This window comes from Anastrepha obliqua, chromosome 4, assembly GCF_027943255.1.
Source record: "Anastrepha obliqua isolate idAnaObli1 chromosome 4, idAnaObli1_1.0, whole genome shotgun sequence".
In the NCBI taxonomy this organism is placed as follows: Eukaryota; Metazoa; Arthropoda; class Insecta; order Diptera; family Tephritidae; genus Anastrepha; species Anastrepha obliqua.
The window spans coordinates 123931121-123950272 of record NC_072895.1 but is presented as its reverse complement, the minus strand read 5'-3'; the positions used below and the strand labels follow the sequence as shown (position 1 = coordinate 123950272).

Here is a 19152-nt window from a genome sequence, read left to right as displayed (position 1 = left end):
GTAGTTAATTCTAATATTGGCTGCGTTTTTATGCTGATCTCGAATTTTATTTTAAAAGTATGCAGAGTGGGATTGTAATTTAAACAAATTAATTATTGAATTTAGGAGGTATTTTTATGTGTTGTTTCATGTTGCAATTTACATATTTAATAATAATAATTTCATCAGTTAATTATAAGCTTTGAAAGCAGCTCAAGATAAGCACAGACAAAAAAATTATGCTTAAAAAATAATCTCGAGCGCAATGTGTTGCCTCACTCGCCATAAAGAACGATTTTGATAAAATTGTTGCTCGGTATACCATAGCTTAGTTAATTTTCTGAGCGCATTAATTTTCTCTGTTCCTCGGTAGCATGGAAAATGATATATTATAATTGCTTGAGAGCATGAAAAAAGACAATACAGTGCAACCTTCCTTGGGCAGGCACTCTCCGCCAGTCATTTTTTGTCATCTTGGTGATGATTTCATCGGTATTTGAAAAATTTCCAAAATTAAGATACTTCGAAAGAATTCTCGAATCCCGCAATGCAGGTTTACCAGGCTCTGTACTATTTCTAAAAAAAGACATTACATTCATTCAGACATTCACAGCTTTGATCAAAATAATGGATAGGCGATATTTTTACCATTTCTGACTACTTTTCTTTTGGTTTTGTTGGAGAAAATGCAGTGTTGCAACTGCCAGGTAAAAAATGGTCAAAAATTAACTAAAATTCTAAGTCACTCCAAATTTTTTTTTTTTTACACTAGAATTTAATGGGCTTGGGATAGTTTTATGAATGGAAATTATTTAATTTTAATATTTTTTTTAAAAATAGTTGAGAACAATCAGAAAACTAAGTCTCAATAGTAATAAATAAATAAACTTTCAACTTGCGTAATATAATATGTAATTTCTGAAGTCGTTGATGTTGCATATGGGGTCAGTTTTCAAAATTAAAATTTTTCAAAATTTTTACGGATTGACCTGAAATTCTGTTGGTAATTTTATTATTTTTTTCACGCTCATTTCCATTTTAAAATTTCAATTTATATGCATTATCAGCAACCTCGAAAAACTCAAAGTGTATATATGTTTTCGACAAGAAAACAATTTGAAAAGAAATTCGCCATATTGATCCGATATTTTCAATTTGTTAACTTTCGCCACAAATTGGAATTAAACGCATCGCAACTTCCAAATAGAAAGAAAAATTCATCATGTTTTCATCAAAATTCCAATCTTTTAATACGAATAATGTTTATAAAACGTTTGAGTATTTTATAGCTCAGTACATGATTTATAGCCAATTAAATTTTGGATTAATAAAGTGAAGGTTTGATGTGCCTCAAAAATCGTGTTGATGTCTAACAATTTTTTTGTTGTTGGTATAATCCATTTTATTCCAAATTAAACAAATTTGTATCGCCTTTGCTCACGGGATATTCTGTACAAAGTCCACTGATTTCTTTCACAAAAGTTTACTCCCATCATCTATCTAATCGCTTTGGAAGAGAAGGCAAGAGAATATCACTAAAGCGTTAATTAAAAAGTTGCAAATTTCTTTCCAAGTTGTAATATTTCGAGAATCGATGCATGTTCCTAGAGGGGAGATATCATGATTTCATTATAGGCGTGGAGCTTCCCATGCATTCACCCGTCGAAGCTCTACCTTGAAGTATAATATTCAAATACTTCCAGATAAGCTGTCCAATGGCTGGCCAATAGCCCAATTCGGTGAAAGCTATACACTCCTCCATTTTGCAGTTTGCCGATTTGACATATATTTTTGTCAAATGAGGCATAGAAAGCCTTAGATTTTAAGTCTGATGGTTTTTTAGTCCATTCATTTCCAATATATGAGTTTTTTCAGTCATTTCAGACCCTCAGGAATTTGATACTGGGATTTTACTGCATTCAGAGATTTATGATTCAAAACCTGTAGAGCTGGCCACCTTGCAATTTTAATAGATTCTCTCTTCATAGCCCCATATTTTTCACGAGACTTAGGAAAATCTTCATTAGGTGACAGAAAAATGAAATATTTTCAACTATTTCCAGCAACTTGAATTACCTAAGAATCCTAACTACAGGCAAGACAACGCATACAAATAAACATATGCATATACATAGCTTGACATGCATGCAAATATTGCGTTTACCTCATTAAATCAGCTAAATGTGGAGGTACCACCACCACTTCTCCCTACGCGCATAAATTTGTGTTGTTGTTGAATGCGCGAAATATGCACAAATTTGGTTTGTTCATGGTTGCATTCAACACGTGCTTTTATTGTTATGTTCGTGCTCATATAGATAACACACTTTGTAATGCATGCACGCATTTATATATATGTAGGTATATAAACACTTTTTAAACACATTTTTGCCATTCGATCGCGCTATAATTTATGTGCCACATTATGTTGCGTAGTGGCGCGGCCTGCGTGGCTGACTCGCTGGCTGGTTGACTGGCGAGCACTGCAACGATCTCTCAAATACGCTGCCACAATCTGTCACGATCGTTATTACATGTTGATGCCGATTGTACGCAGCAGGCGGTGACGGCCCACAGGCCAAGCGACCGATAAAACGCCAGATAAGCCGTGGCAGGTTGACTGCTACGCACCTAACAACAGAACTAGCAGCAAACGCTTGCTGTAGCAGCGCAGAAAATGTATATATATTTTGTGAATCTAATGTCATACAAAATGCACTATTTTGTGGCATTTTAATGTCGCCACATGCATTTTGTGCGCGTTAAAAATCACTACGAAAATTTTAAAATGATTTTATGCTAATTGCATTTGAAAGTTTTTTGATTTATGCAGCAAATTGTTGTTGTCAAACGTTGATTGGTTGATTAGTTGGTTGGTTGCATGCCACATACTCGTAGTAGATATGTGTAACAGTGCTCTCAGTTGATATCGGATATTTGTAATTATAAGCTTTGGAGCATTAGCATAAAGTTGAAAAATAATACAGCACCGCATGGCACACCACTTCCTTTTACTAGAGTGGAACTCAACAAATAGTAAGATGGATACACAATAAACAATATAACTGCTACTTGAGAGTAGTCCACTGAAGAGTCTGGTCCATCAATGAAAAATTTTAAAAATATCAATGAAAAAATACTAAAAAAGTGCGATGGAAAAGAAAATTTACTCGCGGAATCAAAGAAAAAAATTGGAGTTGCGCTAAACTTTGTAACATTTATATTGTAAAAGTGTCGCTGCACTATGTGCAGGCAGACTTCAATACACCTTCTTCTCGAGTGCAGCGCTATAGTTCGGAAAAGGTTGACATATGGCGGCCGATTTCAGCCAGAAGAAAGGCACATACGCTCAGTCCAACGCAGCTTAATAAGGCAAACGGGATGGTATGAGGTACTGTGATGAGTAGAGGGCACAAAGGACCATGGAGTGGAAGTGCAATTATGAGAATACTTGAATTTTCAACCAGACAATGCGGACTCATGCAACTATGTATAGTAGCCAAACAAGAAACAGGATTGTTGCGAATTCAATTACTTACTCGAATGGCCAGATGTCAGCCCTAAAAAAAAAATTAACCAAAAATCGCATCTAAAAAGCTAGTTAATAATACAATATATCAATATATAATATGACAACGAGGGAAAATTAAAAGCCGCCAACAACGAGAAATACAAAAAAATTTTTTTTAATAGGAAAAAGAGAATTTGGAACTAATTAATGGTGAGGTGCAAATAAATTGGAATATTAAACGTTGATTTAAACTTAAATCAAAACATCTGCCTTAGAATTTCGCTATAAAGTGCATTTGATTCAAATTTAGTTTCTCTAAAGTATTTTTTCCAAATCACCTTTTGAATGATCTTAAAACACTTTGATAAATATTTCGAGATTTTCTGAGGGAGGCTTCTTAAAGTGCAATTGACCCTCAACCGATTTTCTACTTATTTTACCTGTTGTTTGATTAATTTTTGGCATTATGACTCCTAACTGCACGACTAATGGCGCTTTCTGTTAGGAATTTGATCGAGCATCTTCTAGTTGTGTTAGGAAGCCATGAACGGCAAATCTCAGTTTTATGCCGGTTCTGAATGGTAGACGATTTTTTATGAGATATTTCTTTTAAGGCAGGAATTCACGCGTAACTTTACGCGACCCTTTTAAGAAATGACGTTTTCTAAACTTTGATGTTGTATGTCCATAATGTACTTTAAACTTGTATCCAGCAAACGAAAGTAACGCGCCAAATCACTCGTTCACTAAATATGCACCCCTTAAATGCAAAGCATGATGCGGTTTGTGGGCCAGAAGAAATATCAAGCAAAACTTCTTCAAAAAACTCGAGATCAAAGACATCGATGTACTTAGAGCCCATGTTCGATAACTTTTTGATCTCAAAAGCACATGAATATGATCTGGAAGTATTTTAGTTTCAGAATCTTGCTACATGCTGTACTGTGCGAAAACAATAAATTATTTGAGGGAGATTTCGGAAGTACACCAACCTCTAAGGCCGTAAGATGAGACACTTGTGGACATTTTTCGTAAAACTCATCGAAGTATATATATATATATATATATACATATATAATTGGGCCATACAGCCTTCTTGGGTGTTTGGCCGAGCTCCTCCTACTATTTGTGGTGTGCGTTTCGATGTTGTTCCACAAATGAAGGGACCTACAGTTTTAAGCCGACTCCAAACGGCAGATATTTTTATGAGGAGCTTTTTTCATGGCAGAAATACACTCGGAGGTTTGCCATTGCCTGCCAAGAGCGACCGCTATTAGAAAAATGTTTTTCTTAATTTTGGTGTTTCACCGACATTCGAACCGACGATCTCTCTGTGAATTCCGAATGGTAGTCACGCACCAACCCATTCGGCTACGGCGGCCGCCGTAGTTTGCGGTCTACGTAAATAAGCCAATAGCTGTTACAGCTTTGAAAAGCAGCACCGAACGCACCTTTTATTGAACCACATATAATATATGACAGTTATATTTAATTACAACCTTTGTTGAGTGTTTGGCCAAGCTGTTCCTCCTATTTGTGGTGTGCGAATTGATGTAGTTTCATAAGTACAGATTTATTCCGCTCTGAGCGGCAAATGGGTTTTTGTGAGGATATTTTTCATAGCAGATATACCTTCGAAGGTTTGCCGTTGCCTGCTCCAGAGCACTGCTATTACTTAGAAAAACTTTTTCTGATATTTGGTGTTTCACGCAATAACCCAATCAGCTACGGCAGGCGACATATGGTCTCATGAACCTCATGAGCTGCTGTTTGGACCATAGATACTATTCTCTTCCAAAATTTTTATTTTATTTTTTTCCAATCCAAATAGATTAATTTTCGAACACAATTGTACGTAATTTGTTATCATTTCCATTTAATTTGTTTGCCTCATTGCGAGCAACTCATTAAAAGGTTAAACATCTTTTCATTGAACTTCGTACTCAATTGCGATATTATTGAACTAATGTAAAAGTAAATGCCCGAAGAAAAGAGCAACAAATGCTAATGCAACGAATGAATAAATATTTAAATGAGTTTCAAATGGCAGCTCATTGAAGGAAATATTGTGCTCCTACACATGCACATCCACACATACTTATGCTTATATAATAAATAAAATGAATAAATAAACTGACAAATTCATAGAAGGAATCACAGAATACAATCACAAACACACGAATGGTGGGACGGAATTTGTATCGAGTTCAGATTCACCATTAACGAGAATGAAGGGTACAACGCACATACACACACAAAGCAACAACAGAATCAATAAATTGAACAGCCATAATGAAGAAACAATTCAAAAATAATTACCTCGACGACACTCGAATCAAAGCAAATGAGTTCTCTTGGAAACAACGATCTTTCCCAATCAATTGGTCGAAAAAAACAAATCTTACCCCAAATGTAACGATCCCCCGAGCACACAAACACGGAGTACAGTACGAGTGATCGCAGTTGCTAATGATAGTTGAATGTCGAGCATTGGATGTGAGAGTTATTAATAGTGATGATGTTGATTGTTATCAGCGTTAATAATTGAAGAAAATTATACAAATTTATTTGTGCTGCTCGCAATGTGGAAATATTTGTGACGCGTTTGGAAATCAGGGCTAAATTAATAAATGAATGGAGAGAGGGGTAGAGGGACGGCAAGTGTGAATGCTACATACTATATTTTATAGGCAGATGGCGTCGTTTGACTCATTTGAGCGACCGTCAAGTTAATTTCAATTTATCGATTTCGTGGAACTGTTTAATGGGGCAATAAGTACCTACACATATGCACATACATATAATAACACGTTTGCGGAAAGAACGTCATAATGTGAAAATTTATTCTTCTGGCGAAGTACGCAGCACTGGGCGTGGTTGCTTATGCCATATTGTCTTAAAAATTTATAGGGGTATCTATTAAAACTATCTCATGAGCAGAAAGAATGGGTTTATTTTCTTAGTAAATTTTAAACCTCTAAAGCCATTTTTTCGAAGCTTAGATTATTGAGTTATGACGTTCTTACGGCAGAAGAATGATATGTATACCTAAGTATGTACATACAAATAAATATGTGAATTTTCTGCAACGACATTTATTAATTGCACGGTTTGATTTGCTATTCCTGAAGAAATTAAGTAAAAAGTTCCGAAAAGTGCTTTTAGTGGTCCATATTTCACGAAGTAAACATTACATCGGATCATACTATAGGCCGATTTAAAGGTCAGATCACATATCTAAAAAAGTTCCTGCACTGTTTCGAGTTTGGTGAAGGCAGTTGGTTGTTGTAGCATACCAAAGTAGTGGCAAGAAGCGAGACAATTCGATACTTCATGGCCACTACGACCGAGGTAAAAAGTTGGAGCACGTGCCCAAAAAATAGTGTGCTGTTTATGCATCTAAAACGTAAGCGAATGTAATAACAACGAAAAACTGTGGTTTCAGGGTTTTCTTCTGTTCTAGGTAAAGACACTTTCTGGCAGAAAAATCACCGAAAATGTTGACCAAACTCTGGAAATTGTCGAGTCAGAGCTGTGAGTCAGCACTTTGAAGCACAATTGAAGATTAGTGGGAAAGCTCTTTGGAACTGTCTAGAATTATTTGCATGGAAAGCAATTATAGTTAGAGTTATGACAACTTCAACGTCGAAATAAAGCAAAAATGTAGGACACATTTTAATTCACCTAATGTATTGTATGATATTATACTTGATACAAATTTATTTTTCATTTCACGCAATACTTAAAAATATGATATGTCGCGACTTTTTGTTGCAAAACAATTTTTATATAAATTATTTGGGATGTGACCTATGCTCATGTCTGCTGCTTAATAGCCAGTTACCAGGCACTTTCTAATTAGCAACATTATTGTCAGTTTATATAAATTGATGCATATACCCATTTCCATTCGAAACTCCAGATATAATCTGTACCCACCCATATACAATTTTGATTTAACGCTCACTTACATATGTCTTCATATTTATTTCTATTTGCGCTCCATCAGCGCAGTTTTTTATGTACGATTCTCAACTTGTCAATTAATGAAGCCGCATTAATTTGCTGCGACATGCAAATGTACATATGTATGTAGCGGGTGCTTTTTCAGACGCTTAGAAATTTCTATTGAGACATGTAGGTGCAAAATAAGCTGCTGTCTAATTAAATGCATATTTTTGACATTTCTATTCGGTATTGTACTCCACATTTAACAGGTGATAAATTGTAATAACTTTCGCTTAGTAATCCCTATAGCTTTCATAATTTTTCGAGTTGTATTCAAATACATTTTGCAGTTTAAAAAATGAGTCATATTTTGGGTCTATGAATAAATACAAGTACGATGGGTTCAACTCCTCACTGAGTGCCATGAAAGAGGTTGTTTGGTGTGTTTCGTATACCGGAAGCAACACTGGTCTATAGCTATGCAAATCCAAAGATGAAACCGACGTTGCTGCTACGAGCAAATGATTCGCAGCTTTTTTGTAGTTGCCCCCGTAAATCCCAATGAGTTCCGTGATAGTATTTAGTAAGTAAGAAGGTGCAAAGTGTCATAGGATTTCATAAGCTCTACTTTTTTATGCAATTTTGCAGATTGAAAAATCTCAAAGAAACCCTCGCATTACCCTTCGACTACTTTTTGTAGGAATAAATTCTGTTCCAATAAATCAGCTACGATTGGTGACTTGAAATCTAACATTCGGTGCGTTATTAGCCAAAGTTTGCTAAGATGGCCTAGCGCAGTCATCGACCTCGACCGTCAAAAAATCTTTAATAAATACGAAATGTTTTAAAGTTGCAAGGAAATAAAACTTTGCAAACTCTTTTAATTTTTGTGTATAATTTCCAAAAAGAAAGTTTCATTTAAAAAAAACACCCATTATGTAATGTATGTGCACTAGGCCGGGTCGATTTGTAGGGAGGCAAAAAAAATCGCCCATTGCTCTGTGAAAATCAAATTCTAGGGATCAAAATAAGAAACTTTGCCGAAGGAACCATACCTCTAAAACGAATTCTGATGTCCCCCAATCTGGGTCGAACTTTTTAGTTTCTTTTCTATAACTCACTTAAATTAATTTTTTCATTTACATATGTTCTGACTAAATAAATTTCTTAAGAGAAAAAATAGATATTATTATAAATAAATAATAGATATTATTTTTTTTGTAAATGCCAAAAATGATTTTTTCATGTAAATGCCAAAAATGGTAATATTTTGAAATTGGGGGACATCAGAATTCGTTTTAGAGGTATGGTTCCTTCGGCAAAGTTTTTTATTTTGATCCCTAGAATACGATTTTCACAGAGCAATGAGCGATTTTTAAATCGACCCGCCCTAATGTGCACACTTTGCTCATTGCCGCCTTTCTTTGTTTTTGTGCCAGTTGTTGTTGTATTGTATATATTTCTTTATTACTAGCTTACTTGTTAAGAGATTTGGTTGTTGTTTTCATAATAATTGGCATCAGCAATAAGCGCATTGACGCCACCAAAATGATACCAACCAATAATAATCGAGTAGAAAAAAATCAAAATACAAATAAATAAGAAAATTGAGTTGAAATACAAAATCGTGCGCCGCTTAGCCAGCAGAAACTGCGGCCGCTCAATCAAAGCCGCTGCAAAAATATTAATTTACTCCAAAGCGAAATAAAACCAACGAAATATGAAGTAGCCAGCATAATTTGCTTGGTAATGTGCGTCGTTATTTGTGTCGTAATGTGCGTGTGTTTGCGCATGCGCACAATTAATTTGCTGCGATAAGAAAATATGCGATCGTTGGTGTGCGTGTTGTGTGCGCGCGTGTTGGTGAGGCGGCCGATAGAGTACTGTGCACTTGGGGAAGAGTGCGGTGCCGGTATTGCCATGTGCGGTGCATTAGAGATGCTGATGTAATTCAACAAAATCTTGTTTATATTAACGCAATTTCTGTGCTGCTGTTGTTGTTTTTCTTATATTTTTTTCACCTCAATTGACTACCATTAAAGTTTGACAGATTTATATATGATATTTACAATTATAATCATAATAATAACAGTAGCGTCAACTCGAATAGTGGGAATGGAAAATAAACGCACTAATACAGAAATGCATACATATACACATATATGAATCTATATGTTTGTAGTTATACACTTATGCATTTCTACATTCAAGAAACCAAAAATATATGTATAATTAAGAAATATATATTAACAATTAATTCATGTCATGTTATTTTTTTTAATGTCAAATTACCATAGTTATAACTAATTCATATGCAAATGGTTACAGGAAGTTCAATGGTTCAATCCCTAACTAATGGAATAACTGATTGTATGCCGGTACAATCACACGACCTTCATGATTTTATTAATATATCTGACGATTGGACCAGAGTGTGCATCAGCTTCATCGTTCATATCCTCAGAATGGAATTTTTTCGTTGGCTGGAATCCCCTGTTTTAGCATTCGATGCTGTTTCACATTTATTAGCATCATGCATTTTTTGGGCATTTGCTCCGATGTTTCACCTTAGTCCTAGTTCTGCCGAAGAAAGTATCGAATTTTCTCTCTTTACCGTTTTCGACCCAAAATTTATCAAACGCATCATTACTTCAGACGTGGCATGGGTTTATGAGTACGACACGCAAATCAGACATCAGGAGAGTAAGCGGAGAGCTGCGAATGAGCTAATACCAGAAATACCACGCCCTTTTCAGTCAAAAAAACAAAGAATTACTCACGGTTTTTATGGATTACTACGCTATTGTGCGTCATGAATTTTCGGCAGAAAGTCAGGCAGTTAATTAGTTAAACCGTCATAGGATTTTTACGTAAAGCAATTCGAAAAAAATAGAAAGGATTTGCGAGAAAACAACTCAGGGATTTTGACATGACAACGCACCGTCGCACAGTGCCATCATTATCTGTGAACGACCAAGAACGAATCGAATACCATTCAACAGCCATCTCACCTGATATGGCTTCTTGCAATTTTTTCTGCTTCACCGAGCCAAAAAACCACTACCACTGCCCACTCAAATCAACTCGTCTTACGCTCCACTTCTTTTGGTACCGCTAACCTCGCTGATATCGCGTAGGCGGACACCCACCTAATTAGGACTTAGTGAAAGCACAAATAAGTTTTTTTTGGGTAAAAACTCCATATTTTTGTTCTCCAGCCCTCGACTCGATTTTTACCTCAAATTAATCCAATTTAGTCTCATTACGCTGGTTTACAAATAATTAGCCCGAAAATTAAATTATTATTCGAGTTTAAAAATCCACATGACATGATTGCTTAATTTTGTATTAAAAGTATGAAATACCAAATTTAATTTTTTTATTTTTATGTAGTTTATGTCCTACTTTTCGGTTTTTAGTCAGATTGACATTTCGGCCATAGACTGATACGTGTTAATAGCATCCTTCCAAAATTTGTTTTCGCCCTAAAAAATTGAAGGACAACTGAAACTGTTACACACAACGCACAGTAGAAACCATTCCCATACTTGAGTCTAGCTAAGAAGAATTTAAAACAACCATGCTAGTACCTGGATTAGATGGAATTCAATTTCTCCATTTACGGCCATTCTTTACAGCGAATAATGTCTAGAGACCACTTTGTCACAGCTGCTGTGAAAAATTCAAACTTGCCCTTTTTCGTTTATTCTTATTTGTCGGACTTACCGCTCTGCTTGCTCTGTCTTACAGCCTTTTAATTAGAAGATTATTTTCAGACGCTCCCCTAGCACACAACGCACACGATGTCTTTAAGATTTCAGGGAGTCCTCGTGGCTACTGAAAATCTCTCATACAATATCCAGTAGCAATTTGTCTCTAATAGCGGCAGCTTCTGGCCAGTCGTTAGCAAACCTTATTCAAAGCTAATAGGCTCACACTATTATTATACCGTTATTACGAAATAGTAGTAGTAAACAGGCGAGTGTCTACGAACCCATAAAATAAGCTTTCATCGTCACAGAATTTTTCTTAGAGATTCATCTTAATGCCATTGAACATTTTCTCTCACTTAATGAGTAGTCCATTAAAGAAGATTATAATTATTATTGGTATGCAAATGCATGCGAATATTGACGATCGTTAGACACTTCACATAATCAACCAAATGGATTTCCGCAGCAGTACTAAATTCGTATGCATGCATGCATTTCATTTTAACACTTTCACATATTGCAGATTATAACATTAGTAGTATTTATGGAGAAACCTCATAGCTGATATGAGAACAGTACAGTAACGAAAAGTAGTACCAAACTGCATACTTGATGGCTGACTACTGACTAGTCTGGAACTAACCCTAAATGGTGTCGCTGTAATTAGGCTGGTAGGTTTTGAGCCAAAAACAACTTTTGTGTTCTAGGGCTTCCATTGTAGAACCTGCTCAGACATAGTGCAAAATAAGCGCAAAACTATTGACCTTGAATGCACAAAATTTTAAGGCACTGACTGGTCATTAAGCGCGGACTGCCTCCACTCCTGAAAGCTCGCTAGCGTTTCAATAGTTTGATCTCCTAACGGGTAAGTCCATAGTTCTATTATGTACTTTGGTGCGTGTTGATGAAGCTCATTAAATTCTTCGCGAAATATAGCAATTAAACGCCAGCAAAACATTACAAGTGCTTATCAGGCAGGGGTAGACGGACAGCCAAAGAAAGGGAGACAAAGCTTTAAATCCAGAAGTCGCTTTAGCTAACGTCAAGCCGAGCGCACGGGTAATCATGATAACTTCTTACATACATATAAACACACACACTTACTTTCGATCGCTAGCCGCTAACAACTCATAATTTATGCAATAATGATTATGAGCACTTGTGAGTGTGCTTTGTACCACATTCCACAAATGGCAATTATTATTGAAAAGTTGTCCATTGATCGGCCAAGTAACGATCGTTGGAGACGATCGCAACGACAATGGACAACCTCGACCGCTCCTCCTTGGCGCTCTTGCGCTTGCGTTGCACTTGCTGCATTGTGTTGCAAATATGCACATGCTTCACAGTTAAATTTCACGCCATTTCGTGCGGCACTGAACGCCACTCATTCCTGGACGTACGAGCGTTCACTGAAGTGGTGCTAACTCTGCAATCGCTTGTTGACCATTGCGTTTGGACCATCAATAAAGTAGAGAATTTTATTAATTGTGTTGCACGTTTGCGGCATAATAAAAATGAATTAAATGCAGTGTGTCTGCGCGTTGTACATGTAAATCGCAATAAAAGGAAACAAAAACCCGTAAACTGAAAAAGCACGAAATTAAAATTAACAGCAACAACTGCAAAATGAGGAGGACGCACAACAGCAAAACGGCAGAGAATCGCTACTAAATGAGCAATAAAATGCTGCTACATGGACCATGTGACCAACACTAACACATGTGCACGCGCATGCTCGTATTTGCGGCGGCAAGTGTGGAAAGCACCGCAGAAAAGTAGCAGAAAATCAGATTTGCAACACGAACGAATGAACAGCAAACGAGCGAGTGACTGCCAGACTGTAAGACATTATTGTTTGGTCGCTTACAAGACTTGAGGCCGAGTGACGTTTGTGGTGGCAAAATTACAGCACAGCTACTGCGGCACACCACGTGCACTCCTCTTCCCAGGCCAGCTACCGCTGCCATGGTGCTGTGCCACTGTCAGTGACGCATGCGCAGCTGCTGCTGCCAATTTGCGAGTCGCTGCTTGGTTTTTTCCTTCTTTTATTGTATTGTGACCAACATTGTGTCGCTCGCGTGCAAATTTAATAAATTGAAATTAAAATTGAGACAAAGTAGACTGTTTTTTGTTTTTGTTTTTATGCATTTTTAGTTCTCAATTAAAAGAAATTGATAGCTCTGAATTATGTACGAACGCGAACGAACGAATGCTTTGTCTGTCGCTCATTTTCATGTTCGTGCTACAGTTGATTGTGGTTGAGGGCGAGGGAGTAAAAAGGGGTGGGTATGATTTTGTGAAGGCAACCAATTGACATGAATGATTTGAATTTTATGCAAATTTATGTGCAAAGAATTCAATTATATAAAAATATTTTTATGAAAAGCGCGCACATCAGAAGGTGAATAATTGAAAATAAATCAATACAAATGACAAGTAAGCAATGGCTACTTCTCGACGCTAATGAGCGTAATATGTGTTCTAAGTAAAGATAATTTTCACAAGTCAACAAAGTGGGAAATCAGTTTATTAGTTCAACAAATTAAAGAATTTATGATATCTTTCATATTTATTTTAATTCGCGTGCGAATACATTCGAATTTTATTGAGAAAGGTTTAGACTGAAACTTGGCAACGCTGCTTATTATGCCAAATCACGATTGCCTTATCGAAGTCGCACACCGCTGCCCTGAGCTCCATAGTCACCAATTTTTCACTAATATGTGGTTGAGCGTAATTAAATAGCAATAATTATTTAATATTCAGAGTTTGTTTGTATCACCTTTTTTATATTTTTATTTCATATTAGCCTTATTTTCAAATGACTTTCGCCTCGATATATGCACACAAATGCCCAAATGTTCATTGGAAAATATTTATTTGCTTACTAAAAATCGTCACGAATTGCAATTAAGTTTGTTTTAGGCTTGGTTTTGATTGATTGCACCAATTATGAACTTAATATTTTTACATCTGCTGTCAACGCGTGCTCGTTACGCATATTTTTATGTAAATGAGTTTTTTCATCACAATTTATGTGCTGTAAAGCTCTCAACCGATCTGGCTTGCTTGATTTGCAGTTTAAATTTAAATTTATGAGTGTCGGTCATAGAAAGGGGGGGTAGAAACTTAAGACAACATAAAAAGAGTCCAAAAACTAAGAAAACACTGATTTTACTTTCAGTTAAAGTGTGCGAACGAAAAATAACAGCTGTTAGTTCCAGAAAACTTAGACTAAAACTCTGTACGAAAGATGATTTTTTTATTACTGAGTATGCTTTTTTCAAAGAATGCATCTTTGACAATTTTTTACAATTTTTATGAAGAGATTCATTTCCAGTTTAGACTCAGAGAAACTAGATCAGTCATTGATTTTAGACCAAGCTGGCCGCCCCTCAATAATTTGATCACGAGAAAATATCAAAGCACTGCATAGAAGTATACCGGACAGTCCCAGAACAAAAACATATGATAAGTGACTTATTAAGAACCGTCATCTTTTGTTTTGTTTCTGAATTCATTCATGTAGATTTCTAAGCCTGTCATCAAGAAATTTTTGCCAAATAACTCTCATCTCACTTGGGTTCCTATGGTGAAAAATTTTATAATTTTATAATATAATTTAAAGAACATCTATACAAGCTTAAATTGTTAAATATCTGTACTACTTTTGTTTACTCCCGAGTAAGATACGATCATCTGGAGGCCTTGCTAAAAAAATTTTCAAAAATTCTTCTTAAATTTTATTTACTCTCCATACATTTTTCTATACCGATAGCTATCAATAAATTTTAAGCCGTCGGAAGCTGGAAGGTTCATACTGCTTTTGTATTTTACGAGTATTTGTAATATAACTAAATGATAAAAGTTTAATATTCCTTAGCGAAGCTTACCAATTTCATGCTATTTAACGGTGCCAATTACAATACAAAACTGAGTTATTGCTCGTCTACGACACGGTTTTTCTTGTTAATTTTTTTTTTTAATTTTTCGAGTTTATTTGTTAGAACTCATAAGTTTTTTCATTATTTATTAAGCTTAACTTTGTTCATAATCTGTAAGGAACTATGAAAACTCAATAGACTCCGTAAATAAATAAATAAAGGTGAAGCCTAGTGAATAACTCCCAGACAGTAACTTTTTTATGGCATCTTTGACATTTATCAAGTGGAAGATATATAATTTTACCCAATAGAAAAACATGTTAAAATTATTGAAACCTATTATGAAAATAGTCGATCTTTGAGAACAACATATGGCAAAATTCGTGAGTTTTGTTTGGGATTTAATAAATAAATAAATCTGTCGACTTTTCAAAGATTGGTGAACAAATTTCAAAATAATTGGTTCTATCGAGGATAGACAAATGACTGGCTATACAAAAAACTGGACATTCTGTAGAGCAAATTGCTGCTGTAGCGCGAATTGTTGCTGAACAACCTTCAACATCGATATTTCGACGTTCTCACATAAATTGCTCTAATTTTATTGCATTAACCTCTTTTTCTGTTAGTACTAACCTTAGATATACAGCCATTAAAATTGCATGATATTCTATTCGTTAGTTCGTGAGTTATTGGGCTAAGAGTGACGCGACCTGTGTTATTTTCAAAACAATAAATCAAGATGAATTTCGCATTTCAATTTTACACTGCTTCTTGATAGGAAAAAATACCGTTCCAGCAAAGCAATGGCGTTCAGAGTGTTATGGTGATTCCGCTCCATTAGAAACAATAATAAATCGTTGGTTTGCTGTCTCAAGACGTGGTCGTGGAGACACCGATGATGCACAACGCAGTGGACATCTAAATGAGGTGGAAACATCGAAAAAATGTACAAAATCCTTTTGAATGATCGAAAAGTAAAGTTGCGTGAGTTAGCTGTCATCGTAAAGATATCAAAGGAAGGCATTGGCTTTATATTGAATGAGCATTTGACTCTGAGACAGACTTTAAAATATCTCCTTTAGACAAATATATAAGTTAGTAAAAAAAGTCGAAACAGCTGTTCACAAGACGAAAAAACAAATACGAAAGGTCAATAACTTTTCACGTGATTATACAGAATGATGAATTAAAATATTCCCGAAATAAGAAAATCTGTGATTTATTGAGCCGCTACTTTGTTTTAGTTAAATTTTTAAGAAAAGATAAGCAGATGTTAATTGCTTACCTGTTATTTGTTACAAAAAATTGAAAGTGGCTTATTTTTTATTCGATTTTATTTTACTTGTTTCGGTGTTAGTAGCGAATTTCAATTCAGAGCTATAAGCTATCAGTAGAACGATAAGTAGGGTCTCTATCCGCATGACAAGAAAGCGCCTTTTCAGCCACTTTCCACAAGACAGACTCTGTTTTGGGCTAAATGTTTATTAAAAAGCGGCACTACCTCGCTCTGTAGATGGTGGATTTGAGTCTGGAGTTTTTAGAAAATTGTACAGAGCTCACCGCCAACCTACTACGTCCGTATCCACCATAATCCCCATTTCAGAAGGCAATTCACTAACCGCAATCTGTGAGCCGTCCAATAGCCTGACGCTCGGCAACGAATATATATTTAGAAACTGACGAATCCCTCTCATGGACTCAAACTAAGGCGAAAGCGAGAAGAAGACAACATTGGCAAACATTGGTTTCGGCACCAGGCGCTTAAAGTGGGCACAATAGCAATTAATAATAATAATAGTAATATTTTTGTCTCAAAAAAGTATTTCGGCCACTTTTTATCTGATTTTTATCACTTCCAAACGCAACAAGCAGATTTACTTTTTTTTATTATTATAATGAAACCAACCGACTTACAATGTTAAATCAATTATAGAGAGACTTGTATCGCCCAGTTGTTTTTCAGAGCTTTATTAATTTAATAATAATTTGCCAATGAAATGACAGCAGTATTATTGAACTTATTAACAGTAATTTTCTTGATTTTTCTGAAAGACGTTGCACTGTGTTTTGTTTCCAATTCTCACACATTCCAAACGCTATACTGGATAAATATTTCTTCAATCAGTTCTAAATTGATAATTCGCAATTACTTAAAGTGTTCATATATTTTCTACGCTTAAGAAAAAAAAAATTAAAAAAAATGTAATTTCCGGAATACAACTAATGTAAAACTTATTAAATTCATATATTCGGTTAATGAATTTCTATTCTCACCCTCCAGTAAATGTGTGTATGAAAAAATCCCCAAGTGTGGCATTTGCATTCACGATGAATTTACGCCGAATAACTCATTAAACCCTCAGCTCAGCAGCAGCTAAAATCGATTAACCCAGACCACTTCTAATTTTGCTAACAACGAATGTGCATAATGAGCAAAAACACATACGCACATACGAGTGTATCTGCATGCATACATACACATGTGTATAGGTACACTCCCTCGGACTTGTGCTGATTTCCTACCAGAAATTTTAATTTGATAACCCCTTTGAACAATCCAAAAGCCGGCCGATGTCCTTAATGCCCATAACATTACTTTGCATGCAATTCGCCGATACTCGTATGCGTGTGTGTGTAAAGCCTTTGAGGAAATTAATTGCAAAATCATGCAAAACTGAGTCGGTTATGAAGGGTTGGAAAAATTTCGTTAATTAGTTCGAATGGCGCAGCCAATAAAAAAGGAAATTTCAAACAAAAAGCAACAAAGAAAAGAAATTAAATGAATTTGCAGGCATTTATATGTGCATTTGCATTATTTTTTTAACATACTCACTGACCTAAGCACGCTTTTTTTGTGTTTTTTTTTTTTGTTTTTTGTTTCTCCTCATATCCTTCCTGCATTGAGTTTTTGTCAATAAATTTTGCGTGCCTTCCACTGTGCAGTTAATAATATTTTTGTTCCACTTGCTTTTGTTGTTATTAACTCTGCTCGGCTTGTTTTTTATTGTAACTGCGCCTTCAACTCCAGTGCGTGCTCAATTGGGGAGTTTTGCAAATGTTTGTGGCGGCCTTTATGTTGTTATTATTATTGCACGATATCCTTTGTTCTAGTAGTAGCTACGATTTTTGTTGTTGCTACAGCTGTTGTTGTTGTTCACTAATTTAACAAAATTATGATGCGCGCTTGACGCCCTCCGTCATTATCCTGCGGACAACCGATTGCCTGCCTTCGAAAGTAATGCCCCGCCGGCTGGAAAGCCTTTGGCGTTGTGCACGTCCTGCTTACTATGTTGCATGCAACCCAGCTGGCCTCTCGCCACCTTCAGCGCGCTGCCTCTTGCACTTCCATTGCCAAGTAATGAATCATAAAATATGAAAATACGAAAAGTACTTAGAAACTGTTGAAGTGGAGCTGAATGACTGGAAGAGTGAGCCCCGCGCTCTCTGCAGAGAGGCTGGTGGGGGTTGTTGTAGACATTTTGAATTTAGAATTTTAAATTAAAAGCAAATACGCGCTTAATGCGAATATGCGAGCTCATTATGAGCGTGCAAAACACACACACACATGCAAACCAAAATGACAAGAAATTACAGCGCCGCTTGTATGTTGAGAGAGGTGGGAGGGAGGTGGCGTCGTTTAGTGCGCTAAGTGTGGGGATCAAAAGCTCAAGTTGTAGGCAAATGTGGCTGGCACAATTTTTTTTTTCTAAATTTTAAGGGTTGCAACACACGTGTGCTTGCTGTTTTTTGTTTTTTTTTTCTAACTTTGTTATTACTTTTCTGCATTCATCTAATTTATGTTGTTGTCACTGATGTGGCTGGTTTTGTTGTGATCGCTGCGTGCTTATGTGTAACACGCGAGCTTCCTTCTTTCCATTTCGAACGCCCATACTTGCCTCTTCAGCCAGCGCAATCTCCTGTTCTTAACTATTCATAGAAGGCTTTTGTACTTCCCCTTCGCCACAGCTTTAATGTATTTTTGCTGCGAATGCACTAATCTTCTGCGCCATTAATGAATGAATTTATATACACGAATATTTACGCATTCAAATGTGCATGTACACGGTTATTCTAGAAATCGCACTATTTCGCATTCCATGCGGGATATTAA

General features: G+C 35.9%; 2 protein-coding genes across 3 annotated transcripts in view; one reads left to right on the top strand and one right to left on the bottom strand.

Annotated features, from left to right (window-relative positions):
* LOC129244407 (mucin-5AC-like) overlaps positions 1 to 19152 on the top strand; it is a 96822-nt gene that overhangs the window by 46486 nt on the left and 31184 nt on the right. The window lies entirely within an intron of this gene.
* LOC129244657 (uncharacterized) overlaps positions 1 to 19152 on the bottom strand; it is a 67649-nt gene that overhangs the window by 47702 nt on the left and 795 nt on the right. The window contains exon 1 of one of the 2 annotated variants that reach the window (XM_054882410.1): positions 17879 to 17922. The exons of the other annotated variant lie outside the window; for it this stretch is intronic. The gene's annotated coding sequence lies outside the window, so the exon portion shown is untranslated. Of the gene's footprint in view, positions 1 to 17878; positions 17923 to 19152 lie in introns of those variants that run through there. 2 annotated transcript variants of the gene reach the window in all.